Genomic DNA, 16,406 nt, shown 5'->3' on the forward strand with positions numbered 1-16,406 from the left:
CATTCCTAATACGGAGTACAGATCAATTCACGTCAAAGTTGAATAGGGTCATTTTTGGCATTTTAGAGCAAAACAACAAATATATACCCCCACCGAAGACTTTTCAATGACTATAATAAAGTGGTAGTCATTTAATCACTATAGTTATATTAAATCTAAACCGTTCGATGATAAAGATTGAATCTCATCCGTTTATTTGTTTGACCCCAATTTTTCAAAAGAAAAAGAATATTAAAACAATTTGCATCACGAAAAAAACTGTTTCAGAAAATCCATTTGCATAAAAATAAAGCAAGATCATCATATTTATTTGATGGTTTAACCATCCAAACCCAACAAAAATAATAATCAAATACATTAGTGTCATCTCTTATCCACCTAACAATCATTAGTTTTATGATTAAAACATACTCGATACCAATTAAAATGACCTTTTCTAACTAGCATACTATTACCTTTTCACATGCAAGTTTTTATGGTTATGCTATTGTACGGGATGTCTAGTTAGCATACTTTGAGTCTAGTGGATATGCCGCAGTGCATTATGTATTCTACCGCCGAGGAGAATATGTTTAGGAAGTTTATGTGAATTGAACTAAGGACTATTCGTGCTATGGGCACACCCCGCTTGTTAACTGGCAATGTCGAGTTATCTCAACGGTGTTTGAGAAAGAACAATGGGAGTAATATCACTTGAGTCCTATGTTTGATCACAAGTCTTAAAGGATTAAATTAAAGTGTCGTTGTTTAATTGTTTGTATGTGATGCTTTGTGTTGAATCTTGAGTCGGCTTGAACATAACATATTAATTAACGTAAAGTGTAAACCGAATGAGCTTCAAAACTCTTGGAACGTATATACCTTGAGTATGAACAATGGGGGGAGTCTTGCCGGAAAACTTGTAATCCTTGAATGATACAAGACGTTGTTTCATTCTTTTTATTTTTATGCTTTTATGCACTGGAATTCCGTCGGTATGGCCTGACTGTCGGTAAAAAGTCCGACTTTTATTTATTTGGTGTTTGGAGGGCTCCCAACACCTTTATCTTTCCCTTTGTGGATATTTTCTTTTACCCGTTCGAAGCTAATTCTTATTAATCTGTGAGTCAAGAGTCGTGTCAAGTGTCTAGTCTTGTCTCCATGATTACTTGTCTATTAAATTGCTTTTGCATGGGATTATTGTTATTAATTCGAGTGAATCATGTTAGGATAGAATGTTATTCTAGGTTGTTCGTACTCAGCTTTTGCTGACTTCGTGCTTCATGTCTTTCGGTCATGGCCTTCGCCTTAATGACCCTATGATGATCCACCATTGCGTTTGCATTGTTGGGGAGTAGATTTCGAATAAACAGGTTGTTAGAGATAACTTGTGGAAGAAGTTATCATGGGATTGTGATGAGAGTTTATGTTTTCCTACTTCCGTATGTTATAAACTCTATTTTAATTTATAGTCATGACTAAGCAAATTATTTAATCATTAGTTACTGGATTTTAACGTTTTTTGTTTTGGCGTAACGGATCCGACTTTGTAGTCACACCATTAACTATATTTATTATGATTTGAAAGTTAGTTATTTTCGCTGCGTAATTCTGGTAAATAACCTTAGCCGTTATCACGGTGGCGGTAATATCCTTGTAATTCTTTTATATTAGTCGGAAAAAGGAATTATAAATATAAGGAATTATCAAGGTGTTACAATATTATAGTGGTCATGTTCCCCCCGATGAGAGAATTGCCCCTCCCCCTCCCTATGATTGGACTAGGCCGGGCGGTGCGGACTTTGCGTATGACCTGGCATGCCCCGATGCTTATCCTCCCCGTTCTGAAAATTGGGGGGCATGTTGGGGAACATACCAAGCACCATCAATGACGGTTTGTCCCACCGCCCCTAGATATGATTGGCCACTCTACACCACCACCTCCGGGTCCGATGTAGATGGCCAATACAATTTCACCCCCACCCCGTCCGATTATGTTAGTCCATATGATCCCTCGGGCATCTTTTATCCTTACCAACCTCCTTCGCAAGAGGAAAGTGAGGACCGTATGGACGATGCTTGAGCCCTCCCCCCCCCCATATTTGTGCCTTGATTAGATTATGTTGCTCGAGGACGAGCAAAGGGTTGTCTTGGGGGAAGGTTGATTTGGGAGCATGTGGTGGGTTGGAAGGGATAGCGGTTGTTGGTTGTTGTTATTGTTTGTTGGTGTTTGTTGATGGTTGCTGGTGTTGGTTGTTGGTTATCGGTGTTGCTCGTTGGAGTTTGTTGATGGTTGTCGGTGTTACTTGTCATGAGTATGGTAGGTTTATTGACAGGCTAAATCGCACTCCTATCAAAGATAAACCTAACGTTCACCAACTAAAAATATAGCAAGGGAAGCAAGGATCGTATCCACAGGGAAACAATGTTATTTCTACTATTAATCGGCAATTCTAGACTATTGGGAAACAAGAATATAGGTTGATTTGTATAATGAAACTAGGATGATAATAAAATAGGGAAAAATCAGATATTAAAAGGTCTAGGGCACAGGTTCACCGATGAACAACATTCCAGGATGACAACAATCGATAATAATCAATAAAACAGTTAATTAGACTAGCATGCTCTATCGAATCGATACTAATCATAGACTTAGAATTAACGGGCTCTCGCTACGTATTAATCCCAATTCTACCTATTGAAACAAGCCTAAACATCAAATTGCATCTCTCGAATCTTAATTTGATATTGCGAAACTAATACAATCAAACCTGCGCAAATCTAATTGCAAAGTAGATAAGGGCAATCAATAGGAATTAACAGCTAAACCAACAATCAACAACAATTAATCATCCTTTCACATTCGTTCATGGATTCCCAAAACCCTAGAAAATCAACTACTCACACATATTAACAATAAGCAAAGCAATTGGCATGATTGAAAACATAATTAAAGCTTAAACAAAGAATTGAAATAAGGAATAATACCTAATTGAAGAACAATGGCAAATGAAAGCTTCGATTTTTTTATTGAAAATAAACTAAGTGTTTAGAACAAATTAGAGAGAGAAAATTAAGCTTAGAGAAATAAAACTAAGTATTTTAACACTAGGATATGAGATAATGAAGTCCAACTAAATTAACTAAGGGCTATATTTATAGTTTTTCCCAAAAAGCCCAACAAAAACCGGAAATACTAAAGTAAACCGCGCGCTAAAAGGCTCCTGGGTTGTCGTCGCCCGGTCGGGCAGCCTTCCGCCCGTCGGGCGACCAGCTCGTAACCCGCCCGTCGGGCGCAGGTCTGCCCGCCGGGCGGAGGGAGAAATTCTGGAAATCATCGGCACACGCCCGATCGGGCAGCTCCCGCCCGTCGGGCAGACGTTCGCCCGTCGGGCAGCCATTCGCCCGCCGGGCGCGCGTACAAACTGCACGATCCTCTATCTTTAAAACGCCATATCTCCTTTGTTATTTGTCGGAATTAGGCGAGTGACCACTCGTTGGAAAGCTATTGAAGTCTAGAATCCAACCCAATTGAAATCACTTAATTTGGAGTTGTATAACGTAAGTTATGATCAAAATAGTAGACGAGTGTCGGTTTTCTACTTCTTTCACTATCCGCTTTGCTCGAAAACTCTTCCAACTCAATGTGTGTGCTCTCGAAAGTACATAATCTCTTTTATTGATTCAAATGAGTAGGAAATGCACAAAAATATGCTAATTCCTACAATGATGAACCTGAAACTACAAACACACTACAAGGAGCACATTAGTACTAAAAATCGCTCCGAAGAGCTCATTTGAGATCAAAAAGTACTAAGGGGCGGGGGTAAACACACTATAAAATATTAACATATCATTTATGTTTGTGGTGATTAGTTTATGCTTGATTGATGTCCTTGGTGGTTGATCGCTCCCAATTCTCAAAATCCAAATTGACTAACAGATTTTCACCATTAGAGTTTTATTTTTCTTAATTTTTGTTCTTACTTTTTCCTTTTCCTGTTTTTCCAAAAAAAAAATCTAAAATTACAAAAAGATTTTCATTCATTATCTTTGTTGTTTTCTTTCTCTTTTTTGTACTTCCGCAATTTTTCTTAAAAAAAAATTCCACAATTTTGTTTATTTATAAAAAAGGTCTTTCTTTATTACCGAATAAACTGTCAAAATTCCCAAGGACGACGCCCAAATGATAAAATCTAATGTGGTTCCCTCTCTAGACCTTTGTGGGAGTTCTACCTATTTGTGCCTCTTTTAGAGCCTTCTCCGTCACCTTACTTTTTTTTATATACACCCAAATGTTGATGGTGCCTATTTCGGTAAGTCCTCTGCGCAGCCTGCAATGCGAATGTGAGGCTCAACCCCAGCCCTCTCATTCCACGCCTTATTGACCACCTCCCCACACTCATCACTTGACAACCATAAGGCCTCAAAACGAAATAAATGGTCCCTCCGACCCCTCTCAAAGGTCTTTACAGCTTCTAAAAGGAGAGGAGCATGGTACTCCCTCCGTCCCATATTAGTTGTTACACTTTCCTTTTTCGTGCGTCCCAAATTAGTTGTTACACTTCTAAATTAGGAATGGCCCCACAATTATTATATTGTCTCTCTCTTCCCACTAAATCTTTTTTTGTCCCCACACCCTCTCTCATTCAATTAAAAAAATATCCCACTAACTTCTATCACATCTACTTTTTTAATAAAATAATAATTGATAACCACACTACTACTTATCGCATTAAACTGTGTGCCCAGAAAAGTGTAACAACTATTCTGGGACAGAGGGAGTATGAGTTATAAATAGGAAAATGACGAATTGAATAATTTGGCAGTTATAAGCACCATCCATCGTCCGCAAGAAAGCGATCCAACCTTTCTCGAACGTAAGTTGAAGGTGACTTACCCCTATGCCAAGTAAAGGTGCTCCCTTTGCATCCCAAATCACGAAGACCACATTTATCAATAGCTTCCATGAACGCATCGTACATCTTTCATTCCGAGCTGCTTCACCCTCCTTTTCCGATTGACTTAAAATCTCATTAAAATCACCAAACACAGTACACGGTAACACACATGCAGCCTTAAGTGAGCATAAAATCTCCCATGTTTTATGTTTATTAGTGGCCTCCAGCCATCCATACATGCCTATAGATCTCCAGATCGGTCTCCCCTCATGATCTAGAATATCTGCGGCAAAGTGGTGAGTTGAATACGACACCGTAGCCACAGATACATCTCTCCACCAAAAATCCATCCCTCCCGAGTTACCAACACTACTAAAACACATCCCATTAACAAAACCACACCTACCCTTAATCTTCTCCAAGATACTACTCTCAATCATAGTCTCCATTATAAAGACTATATCTGGTCGTTCCCCTCCAACACCAGTCGCAGAGGGATCTTACTGTCCAGGGATTGCCAAGTCCCTGACAGTTCCAACTCATAATTTTCATTGTTGTTCGGTGGTATGGCATCGGCCACTACCACCTACTTGATTTAAACAGTCACCTGTAGCAGGAATTTCTATCACCTTGGTACGTTTCTCATGTTCACCCATCACTATATCATCTCCCCCACTTCTCTTGTTCCCTCCCACCCTTACTGACCCCATAACATTTACTTCCTCCATCCTCATCTCCACACAGTATGTTCCCCCTTTTCTAGCCATTCCCTTCCACCCCTTCTCCTCCATGCCTTTTCCTTTACCCACATGACATTGTGTAGTTTGTCCCGCCCTTCCAGCCTTCTCCGTAGAAGAGATTACATTTGCTTCACACCCTTTATTCGAAACGTGTAGAGAACTTACAATAATAGATCCTTCATCCACTACACCATTCTTCGTAACCACCTTGTTGTTTCCATCCTCAACTAACTTTGGCGCTACTACTACATTTTAAACCTGACCACTAGGGGTGTACACCGGTCCAAAACCGGAACCGGAATGGACCGGAACCGGAATTCAACTTTTTCCTGATCCGGAGACCGGACCGGAATAATTCCGGACAAGACCGGCCCGGTCCTGATTATTCCGAACCATACCGGATTTTGTCCGGTTGGACCTGTTTATCAAGTATTGCAGTTCATCTCAAAAAAAAATTTGATTTCCTTCGTCATAATAATTTCCAACCATTTAAATCTTACATAACCAACAAAAAAACAAAAAAATTACAACATTGAAACTGAAAATAAATAATTATGTTAGGTTATGATACATATGACAATTCATAAATCATGCGGAAAAACCATAAAGCCAGGAAAACATATTATTTACACATAATCATTTAGCATAGTTTAGATGCATACTCTTTGTTGCGTGCCTTCCCTAGCTGCGCCCGAACCGAACAAGAACAAGTCTTTAGGACTCCAAGTATCGTCCCTCCGTAGATAGTCCACAGCACGTCCGGATCCGCCTTAAGATTGACCAACTAGAATCGCCCTTAAGGTACTCTGAATTTTCGGCACTTTATAGGCAATTGTATGACTGAATTTTGCTCTCAAAAACTCACTTTGAATACTTGAATGCTCTATGTAAATATGTGACCCTAGGCACCTATTTATAGAGTTATGGAAAAGGATTTGGAATCCTATTAGGATACTAATTTATTTAATTATAATCCTACTAGGACTCTAATTAAATAAACTAAATCTTTTAGGATTAGATTTAATCATATGACAAATCCCGGTAGCTTTAGGATTCGAGTAGCACACAAACACACACGCACGCACAGCAGCCCACGAGGGGCGCCATGCGCGCGCGCGCAGCCCGCGAGCTCGCAGCCCACTGCCGCAAGCCCACTCGCTGCCGTAGCCTTGGCGCGCGCTGGGCCTGCCTTGCGGTGGGCCTGGCGCAGCCTTGGCTGGTGCGTTTGTGGCGCGCTGGCTTGCTGGGCGATGGCCCGGCTTCGTGTTGGGCCTTCGTCTGGCAGGCCTCGTCCGATGCTAATTCGTACGATACGCTTCCGATTAATTTCCCGATTCCGGAATTCATTTCCGATACGAACAATATTCAACATTTCCGATTCCGGAATCAATTTCCGTTTCGAACAAATATTTAATATTTCCGTTTCCGGAATTATTTTCCGATTCCGATAATATTTCCGATTCTGACAATATTTCCGTTTCCGGCAATATTTCCGATTCTGACAATATTTCCGTTTCCGGCAATATTTCCGATTCCGCCAATATTTCCATTTCCGATAATATTTTCCGATACGTACCATGTTTCCGTTTCCGGCAACATCTACGACTTGGATAATATTTATATTTCCTGATACGATCCATATTTCCGTTTCCGGTAATATCATCGTTTCCGGAGTATTCATTTCTTGCCTGTGACGATCTCAGCTCCCACTGAAACCAAGATCCGTCGATTCCGAATATCCATAGATGGAGTATTTAATGCCATTAAATACTTGATCCGTTTACGTACTATTCGTGTGACCCTACGGGTTCAGTCAAGAGTAAGCTGTGGATTAATATCATTAATTCCACTTGAACTGAAGCGGCCTCTAGCTAGGCATTCAGCTCACTTGATCTCACTGAATTATTAACTTGTTAATTAATTTAGTTGCTTTAGTAGGGTCAGGCAGAACCGCTGTTGCCCGATGCCTTTTGATGAGAGATATGAGCAAGAGGCTTCGAGAAAACCAAGCTCAAGTCAACGAGCCCTATAGAGTGGGGGAGAATTTATAGTTCTCGCTTTTCTGACCTAGCGACCCCCGCTCGGGTCCTTTGCTAATCGGTGCTAAAATTCCGAGCAGAGCGACCTCGTCTTGCTTGCTTCTGGCGAAACTTCCCGCCGACTCCAACTACTATCCATGTACGATCCATACTAGCCGGGTTGACCGATCTAAATGCCAACACCCCCATCCAGGGCCGGAACGATTGAAGAAAGAAAGAGAATGGTGGCCCATGGTTTGGTAATACGCCAATTTGGCCCCGATTGACCGCCTCTCAATCCAAAAGCATAGCTTTGAACCGCATTTATTAGACTTAACATTGAATGCATACTTGGACCAAGGGCATTATTTCCTTCAGTCTCCCACTTGTCCTTAGGGACAAGTGTGCATTTCCTAATTCCTTTGTCGCTCGATGCTTGCTCTTGAACATAAGGTAAGAGTTGTCATCCTTATTATGTCCAGAGGTGTTCCTCGGTTTCAGAGTTCAACTGATCAAATAAACAGATAATCATAGCCTATGATTCATCTGAGCACGGCCATGCATTTCACAGTTTCTAGCTCTCCGAGTGGCCTTGTACAACTTTTAAGCATCTCATCCCAATTTATGGGAGGACAATCCCAATCTTGCGATCTTGAGATTAAACTTCGTTTGATAGGTGATTACCTGAGCGTTGCCTTTATAGCCTCCTTTTACGGTGCGACGGTTGGTCAACGTCAAAGCAACCAGTTCTCAAACAAGTAATCTCAAATCACTCAGGTATTGAGGATTTAGTGTCTAATAATTTTAATGAAATTTACTTATGACAGATTTTCATCTCTTACAGTAAAGTTTCATAGGTCTTGTCCGATACTAGTCTTCCCAAAGTAAGTATCTATGCAAATGATTATGACATTGCCATGTCCACATAGTTCAAGAAACAGAACTACTAGTCATCTTGCATTCTAGTCGTCTAACGTTTTCTATGCGTCCAATTTTATAGAAAACTCCGACTAGGGACCATTTTCAACCTTTGACATTCAAGTTCACTTGATAGACATTTCTTAGTCCTGACAGTCTATCTTGAATATATCGTCAAATTGAAGGGACTCATCATTTAATAAACCACAAATTAAATGGAAAAATGAATTCTTTCATTTATTGTGAATGATTAACCAATAATGTTTTACAAAGATTTAAACTCTAAAACTTTAAAACATTAAACAGGGATATCAAAGCCATTCTCCAATATGCTTGATTCCCATAGCTGCAGTGTGCGAGTTGTGCTTCGCCTGCGGCAGAGGTTTAGTCAATGGATCTGATATGTTGTCATCAGTTCCAATCTTGTTTATCTCGACTTCTTTTCTTTCAACGAACTCTCGTAGAAGGTGAAATCTACGAAGTACATGCTTGACTCTCTGGTGGTGTCTAGGCTCCTTTGCCTGTGCAATAGCTCCGTTATTATCACAATACAGGGCTATTGGTCCTTTAATGGAGGGGACTACACCAAGTTCACCTATGAACTTCCTTAGCCATATTGTTTCCTTTGCTGCTTCATGTGCAGCAATGTACTCCGCTTCAGTTGTAGAATCCGCAATGGTGCTTTGCTTAGCACTTTTCCAGCTTACTGCACCTCCGTTGAGGCAGAAGACAAACCCAGACTGTGATCTGAAATCATCTTTGTCGGTTTGGAAACTTGCGTCCGTATAGCCTTTAACAATTAATTCATCATCTCCACCATAGACCAGGAAGTCATCTTTGTGCCTTTTCAGGTACTTCAGAATATTCTTGGCAGCAGTCCAATGCGCCTCTCCTGGGTCTGACTGGTATCTGCTCGTAGCACTGAGTGCGTACGCAACATCCGGGCGTGTACATATCATAGCATACATTATTGAACCAATCAATGATGCATATGGAATCCCATTCATTCGTCTACGCTCATCAAGTGTTTTTGGGCACTGATTCTTGCTTAGAGTCATTCCATGAGACATGGGTAGGTAGCCTCGCTTGGAGTCCGCCATCTTGAACCTATCAAGCACCTTATTGATATAAGTGCTTTGACTAAGTCCAATCATCCTTTTAGATCTATCTCTGTAAATCTTGATGCCCAATATGTACTGTGCTTCTCCTAGATCTTTCATCGAAAAATATTTCCCAAGCCAAATCTTGACAGAGTTCAACATAGGAATGTCATTTCCGATAAGTAATATGTCGTCGACATATAATACTAGGAAAGCAATTTTTCTCCCACTGACCTTCTTGTATACACAAGATTCGTCTGCGTTCTTGATGAAACCAAAGTCACTGACTGCTTCATCAAAACGTATATTCCAGCTCCTGGATGCCTGCTTCAATCCGTAGATTGACTTCTTTAGCTTGCATACCTTTTTAGCATTCTTTGGATCCTCAAAACCTTCAGGCTGTGTCATAAACACAGTTTCTGTTAAAATGCCGTTTAAGAAAGCAGTTTTGACATCCATCTGCCATATTTCGTAATCGTAATATGCAGCGATTGCTAACATTACCCGAATAGACTTTAGCATTGCAACTGGTGAAAAGGTTTCATCGTAATCCACACCGTGGACTTGCCTGTAACCTTTTGCAACCAATCTAGCTTTGAAAACTTCAAGTTTCCCATCTTTGTCCTTTTTCAGTTTGAAAACCCATTTGCTTCCAATGGCTTGGTAGCCATCTGGCAAATCGACCAAATCCCATACTTGGTTTTCAGACATGGAGTCTAATTCAGATTGCATGGCTTCTTGCCATTGCTTGGAGCTAGGGCTCGTCATAGCTTGTTTGTAAGTCGCAGGTTCATCACTTTCAAGTAATAGAACGTCATAGCTCTCGTTCGTCAAAATACCTAAGTACCTTTCCGGTTGAGATCTATATCTTTGCGATCTACGCGGGGTAACATTTCTAGTTTGACCATGATTCTCACCAGATTCTTCTAAAGATCTCTGAGTTTCATCCTGAATGTCATCTTGAGCATTCTCTAGAGTTTGTTGTTCGACTCGAATTTCTTCGAGGTCTACTTTTCTCCCACTTGTCATTTTGGAAATGTGATCTTTCTCCAAAAAGACACCATCTCGAGCAACAAACACCTTGTTCTCAGATGTATTGTAGAAGTAATACCCCTTTGTTTCCTTTGGATAGCCCACAAGGATACATTTGTCAGATTTTGGATGAAGTTTGTCTGAAATCAATCGTTTGACGTATACTTCACATCCCCAAATCTTCAGAAAAGACACATTTGGAGGCTTTCCAAACCATAATTCATATGGAGTCTTTTCGACAGCTTTAGACGGAGCTCTATTTATAGTGAGTGCAGCTGTATTTAGTGCATGTCCCCAAAATTCTAATGGAAGTTTGGCCTGACCCATCATTGACCTGACCATGTCTAGCAAGGTTCTATTCCTCCGTTCCGACACACCGTTCCATTGTGGTGTTCCAGGAGGAGTCAATTCTGATAGAATTCCACATTCTTTCAGATGGTCATCAAATTCATAGCTCAGATATTCACCGCCTCTATCAGACCGCAGTGCCTTAATCTTCTTGCCTAATTGATTCTCTACTTCACTCTGAAATTCCTTGAATTTGTCAAAGGATTCAGACTTATGCTTCATTAGGTAGACATAACCATATCTACTGAAGTCATCAGTGAAAGTGATAAAGTAGCTGAAACCACCTCTAGCATTTGTACTCATTGGTCCACATACATCTGAATGGATTAAACCCAATAGTTCATTTGCTCTTTCTCCAACTTTAGAGAAAGGTTGCTTTGTCATTTTGCCAAGTAAACATGATTCGCATTTACCATAATCCTCTAAGTTAAATGGTTCTAGAATTCCTTCCTTTTGAAGTCTTTCTAAGCGTTTCAAGTTTATATGGCCTAATCGACAATGCCACAGATAGGTGAGATCTGAATCATCCTTTTTGGCCCTTTTGGTATTTATGTTATATACTTGTTTGTCGTGATCTAATAAATAAAGTCCATTGACTAATCTAGCAGATCCATAAAACATCTCTTTAAAATAAAACGAACAACTATTGTCTTTTATTAAAAAGGAAAATCCCTTAGCATCTAAGCAAGAAACTGAAATGATGTTTTTAGTAAGACTTGGAACATGGAAACATTCTTCCAGTTCCAAAACTAGCCCGGAGGGCAACGACAAATAGTAAGTTCCTACAGCTAATGCAGCAATCCGTGCTCCATTTCCCACTCGTAGGTCGACTTCACCCTTGCTTAACTTTCTACTTCTTCTTAGTCCCTGTGGATTGGAACATAAGTGTGAGCCACAACCTGTATCTAATACCCAAGAAGTTGAATTAGCAAGTATACAGTCTATAACGAAAATACTTGAAGATGGAACGACTGTTCCGTTCTTCTGATCTTCCTTTAGCTTTGGACATTCTCTTTTGTCACTACTACAAAAATGGGCAAAGAGACCCTTAGCAAAAGACCCGTTGATCGACATAACGGGTCTTTTTAATATGAGAGATCTAATATTATATATAACGGGTCTCTTATGAGTTAAAGGGCCCACTTAAAATTAGAGGGAAAAATAAAGAGACCCGTCATCTGAATTAATGGGTCTCTAATGTATAAAAAAGGTCCTTTTTTTACGTGAAAAAAAAATGAAAAACACCAGAGACCCTTGATTTAACAAAATGGGTCTCTTATATATCATATGACCCACCTCCCATACAAATTAAAGTAAAATAATAATTAAAAAAAAAAGTAAAATGCGGAAAGACCCGTCGTTTAATCCAACGGGTCTCCACTTTCATTCATTTGCCCCCCAAACCTTCGCTAAACTGCTAAACCAAAATTCACCCTATTGTGTTTGCCTCTTTCTTCTTCCTTAGATTCAAGAGCTAGGTTTCAGGAAAGACAACCATTGGCGAACTCATGGACGAACTCACCACCACCGGCGAATTGCACTACCACCGGAGAACTACCGTACCATCGGCGACCTCACCATCGTTGCTAGCGAACTACAAATTTAGGTTTTTTTTTTCTCAACACTCTCTTCATTCTCTTCTTCTCTTTAATTTTATTTTTTGAATTTCTGAATACCTTGTGGGTTTATTCGATTTTCGATTTCAATTTGTAATTTCTGCTACAAGATTGGGGTTTTTTTCTTCTGAATTTTTCAACTTCAATTTCTCCTACGAAGTTGGGTTTTCCCCCCCTGAATTTGTGAAATTTCAATTCCTGAAATTTTGTGTTTAAATGTTCATGTAATTGCAATTGTGGGTTAGGATTTTTCCAGTTTCACGGGAAAATATGATTTCCACCTTGTCATGTTTACATACTTGTTCTACACGGGGACATTTTGATCAGCAATATGTTTCTGGGAAAATGCTTTTGTTGTACAGACTGCAGAATGCTTGTTCTGTTCCTCTTCTCCTTTTCCCAGTAAGATTAAAAAAAAGAGTCGAATGAGAAAGAGTATTGCAGTTGATAGACTGAATAAGTTCTTATGTTTTCTCCAAATTACATTATCTATTGTATTTTCCCTTTGAAAAACAATAATATGGCTTCAACATGTGTAAACCTAGATTAATTGTATGATTCTATTACGGTAAGAAAACATACTCGTCTTTTATCTTTTAGGAAAAAAAGCATAGAGCTCGGGGTTGAGAGTTTCAGCATAGAGCCCTGTCTTCCTTCTTTTCTTTTCTTTTTTTTACAACATTGAACTTTGTTGATTTTAATTTGTCTTCTTCGACCTGATCTGATAGTCTATTGTTGTGGCAGTGGCCAATAATATGTGTTCATTGTTGAGATGCAATTCCATGTCCATTTTGATCTAATTGGTTCAAATGTGTTGTATGATTTGAGTTTAGTTGTTTGCTACTGTGTTTTTCTGTTGAAATGTGCCAGGAAGAAATTTTGGCATTGCTAAGTTCAAACACTGTCATTCCCTTAAAAAAAAAGTTCGAACACTGTCTTTGAAGTTCAGTTAAACCTTTTCTTGTGTCTATTTTTCAGCTGTTGTCAGATCAAAGTTTTGTTCTTTGGCATTCTGTTTATGTAATTTTGCAGTTTATGACTTTTTCCGATTGTAATCTATCATATGGACTCTGTACTGACAAGCATATACATGTGACACAGTGAGGCTATCTTCTTTTCTCATCCTTTCCCCTGGAGTTATCTTCTTTTTTGGCTCATTATGAAAATGAAAATATAACTTGAAATATGTATGATTGAGATGTGGGGACAAGTGTAGGTTAATACCATTGGATCTGTTTTAATTTCCTTGGTTGCTGCTTACTGTTATGAGTAGTCGATAGTAGATCTGCTATGTGTTTGTATTCTGGAAGTGTTTCCGTTGTTGCTGCATTATAGGCAGTCGATAATAACACTGCTACGTATTTGTGTTCCCATTGTTGCTTCTTACTAATATAGGCAGTTGATAGTCTCTCTGCTATGTGTTTGTTTTCCGTTTCCATGGTTGCTTGATATATAACTTATATTTTTCCTATCATACTCAGGTTACTTCAATAGAAAAGGCTGAATATGAGAAAATCTTAAAAGGCGCTGACAACAGAAGATAGTACCAATCTGTCTCGTTCGGCAAAAGGCTACAATCATAAGGTAGTTTCTTGTTGTTTGAGAAACTTGCAGATTGTTTCTTTTACTTATCTAAGAAGAATTGGCTGCCAATAAGGGTGATTAGCGTGTGATGTGTGGCTAGAGTAGTGCCTGCTTTAGATGGATGTAATGTAGATGAATGTGGTGATAGGCTTTTCGACGTTGAGTCGTTGACAAAGTATAAAATTCTTCCCTTCAGTGTGCATTTCACTGATCTATAAACCCCTCTTAGCTGAGTTAATTGGTGATATAATTCTATTTGTTATATGCATATGAAATTGAATTTAAATGAACAAGCTCAGGAGGTCCATTCCTGTGTTTCAAAACTTGTTAAAATATAAGATTTGCTATATATTTATGTTGTGAGTTGTGACGTTTAAGTGTAAGAAGATCCTAAAATGAAATTTAGATTAAGAAAGAACATCTTTACCTGATGTTGTTGTTTGTTGATTTAGCTTGCTTAGGAGTTAATTGCATGAATAGGTTTTTGAGGACTAATGTGTCCAGTGGCAAAAAGCTTGGAGGAATCTGTGGAATAATGCAAGGCTTAGCTCTAGTAGTTAAATCGTATGATATTTAACTGTCTTATGTGCTTCGTGTTTCTTTTCCACATATAAGCTGCTTGTTGGATTCTCAGATCATATTTAAAATAGTATTGTTATCTTTATTCTTACGTTCTTGTTTGCGCTTTGCTGTAAATTTGAATCATTTGGAGATGAGTACTACTTGGAGGCTTTCCTAGATTGAAAACAGAGCTTGCTCGATGTATTTCCCTATTATGTTTGAAATTCTTTTTCCTTTTCTATGTCAAATGTATTTTTCTCAAGGTTTTTGTTTTTCTTCCGGATGCTCAATACTTCATATGAAGTATATCGCAAGGATACCAACAGGGACTTGTTTAATTTATTCATTCACATATAACATGAAGCACTACATCATTATATTATGGCTATGAAGAAACTCTCTCAGGCTCAGATTTCATATTGAGTTTGTTTTGTTGTTAGGATCCTTTCAGTTTGCTGGTATTGCTAGTTTCTTGAATCCAATCATCCATTTTACCTATCAAGGTGTGATTTCTTTAACTAGCTTAGGTGAGCAAAATCTTCTGACCTTCGTTCTCCTCTTTCATTCTAATTTACTATAATTTTATTTCAAGAGCGTAGAATGGCTGACCGGTTTAGATTGCATGTTAAGGGAGGTGACAGTGGAAGTGGGAATGGAAGTTTGTGACGTAGTTGAACTGATCGGTATGGCAAGCCTGATGGTGGGTTTGACTCTAACTTGATTTCAGAATGATTAGTGATTTCACTTTTAATGGTGATCACCTTCTAATAGGAATCATAGTTTTACCGATAACACAATCTATATTCCCCTTATTTTACAGGTGAAAAGGCGGTGATGTGATTAACATCGTATTCTATGTATCTGCTATTGCTGTATTTTACACTACTACAAAAATGGCCAAAGAGATCTCTAAGAAAAGACCCTTTGATCGACATAATGGGTCTCTTTAATGAAAAAGATCTCTTATTAGAGATAACAGATCTCTTATGTATTAAATGACCCACTTTAAATTTGGAGGGAAAAAAAAAGAGATCCAATATTTAAATTAACGGGTCTCTAGGTTGTTAAAAAAGCCCACTTTATTTCCCGTACAAAATAAAATAAGAGAAAAAAAGACCTTTGTTTAACTAACCGGGTCTCTCACATGTGTCATGGCCCGCCACATTTTCTGAAAAAATAATTAATTCATGCAAGCTAGAGATCCGTTGTTTAAAATAACAGGTCTCCAATTTCCTGTTTTATCCCGCGCTCCCCCACGTAACATACCATTCACTCTGCTTCTTTCTTCTTCCTCGTTAAAGGTTAGGGTTCTGTTCCATTGACGTTCACCATCAACGGCGACCTCACCACCAGCGTTCACCATCAACGGCGACCTCACCACCAGCGTTCACCATCAACGGCGACCTAACCACCAGCGTTCTCTACCAACGGCGAGGTCACGACTAGCGAACTACAAACAGGTATTTATTCTCATCACGACTCTTTCTTTTCTTTAATTTTTGTTTTGAATTTCTGAATTTCTTGTGGGTTTTTTCGAGTTAATTTGTAATATCTGCTAGAAAGTAAGTTTTTTTTCTGAAATTTTCAATTTTAATTAAGCTAGTAT

At 39.0% G+C, this 16,406-nt stretch overlaps 1 long non-coding RNA gene across 1 annotated transcript; it reads left to right on the forward strand.

The window, feature by feature from the left end:
• Positions 1-12,465: 12,465 nt before the first annotated feature.
• On the forward strand, positions 12,466-15,664 carry LOC130466238 (uncharacterized). Its single transcript, XR_008926246.1, has 3 exons — positions 12,466-12,645; positions 14,137-14,239; positions 15,252-15,664. It is a non-coding gene; the product is annotated as an uncharacterized lncRNA (long non-coding RNA).
• Positions 15,665-16,406: the final 742 nt, after the last annotated feature.

The sequence above is a fragment of the Spinacia oleracea genome, chromosome 1 (genome assembly GCF_020520425.1).
Source record: "Spinacia oleracea cultivar Varoflay chromosome 1, BTI_SOV_V1, whole genome shotgun sequence".
NCBI classification, from domain to species: domain Eukaryota; kingdom Viridiplantae; phylum Streptophyta; class Magnoliopsida; order Caryophyllales; family Amaranthaceae; genus Spinacia; species Spinacia oleracea.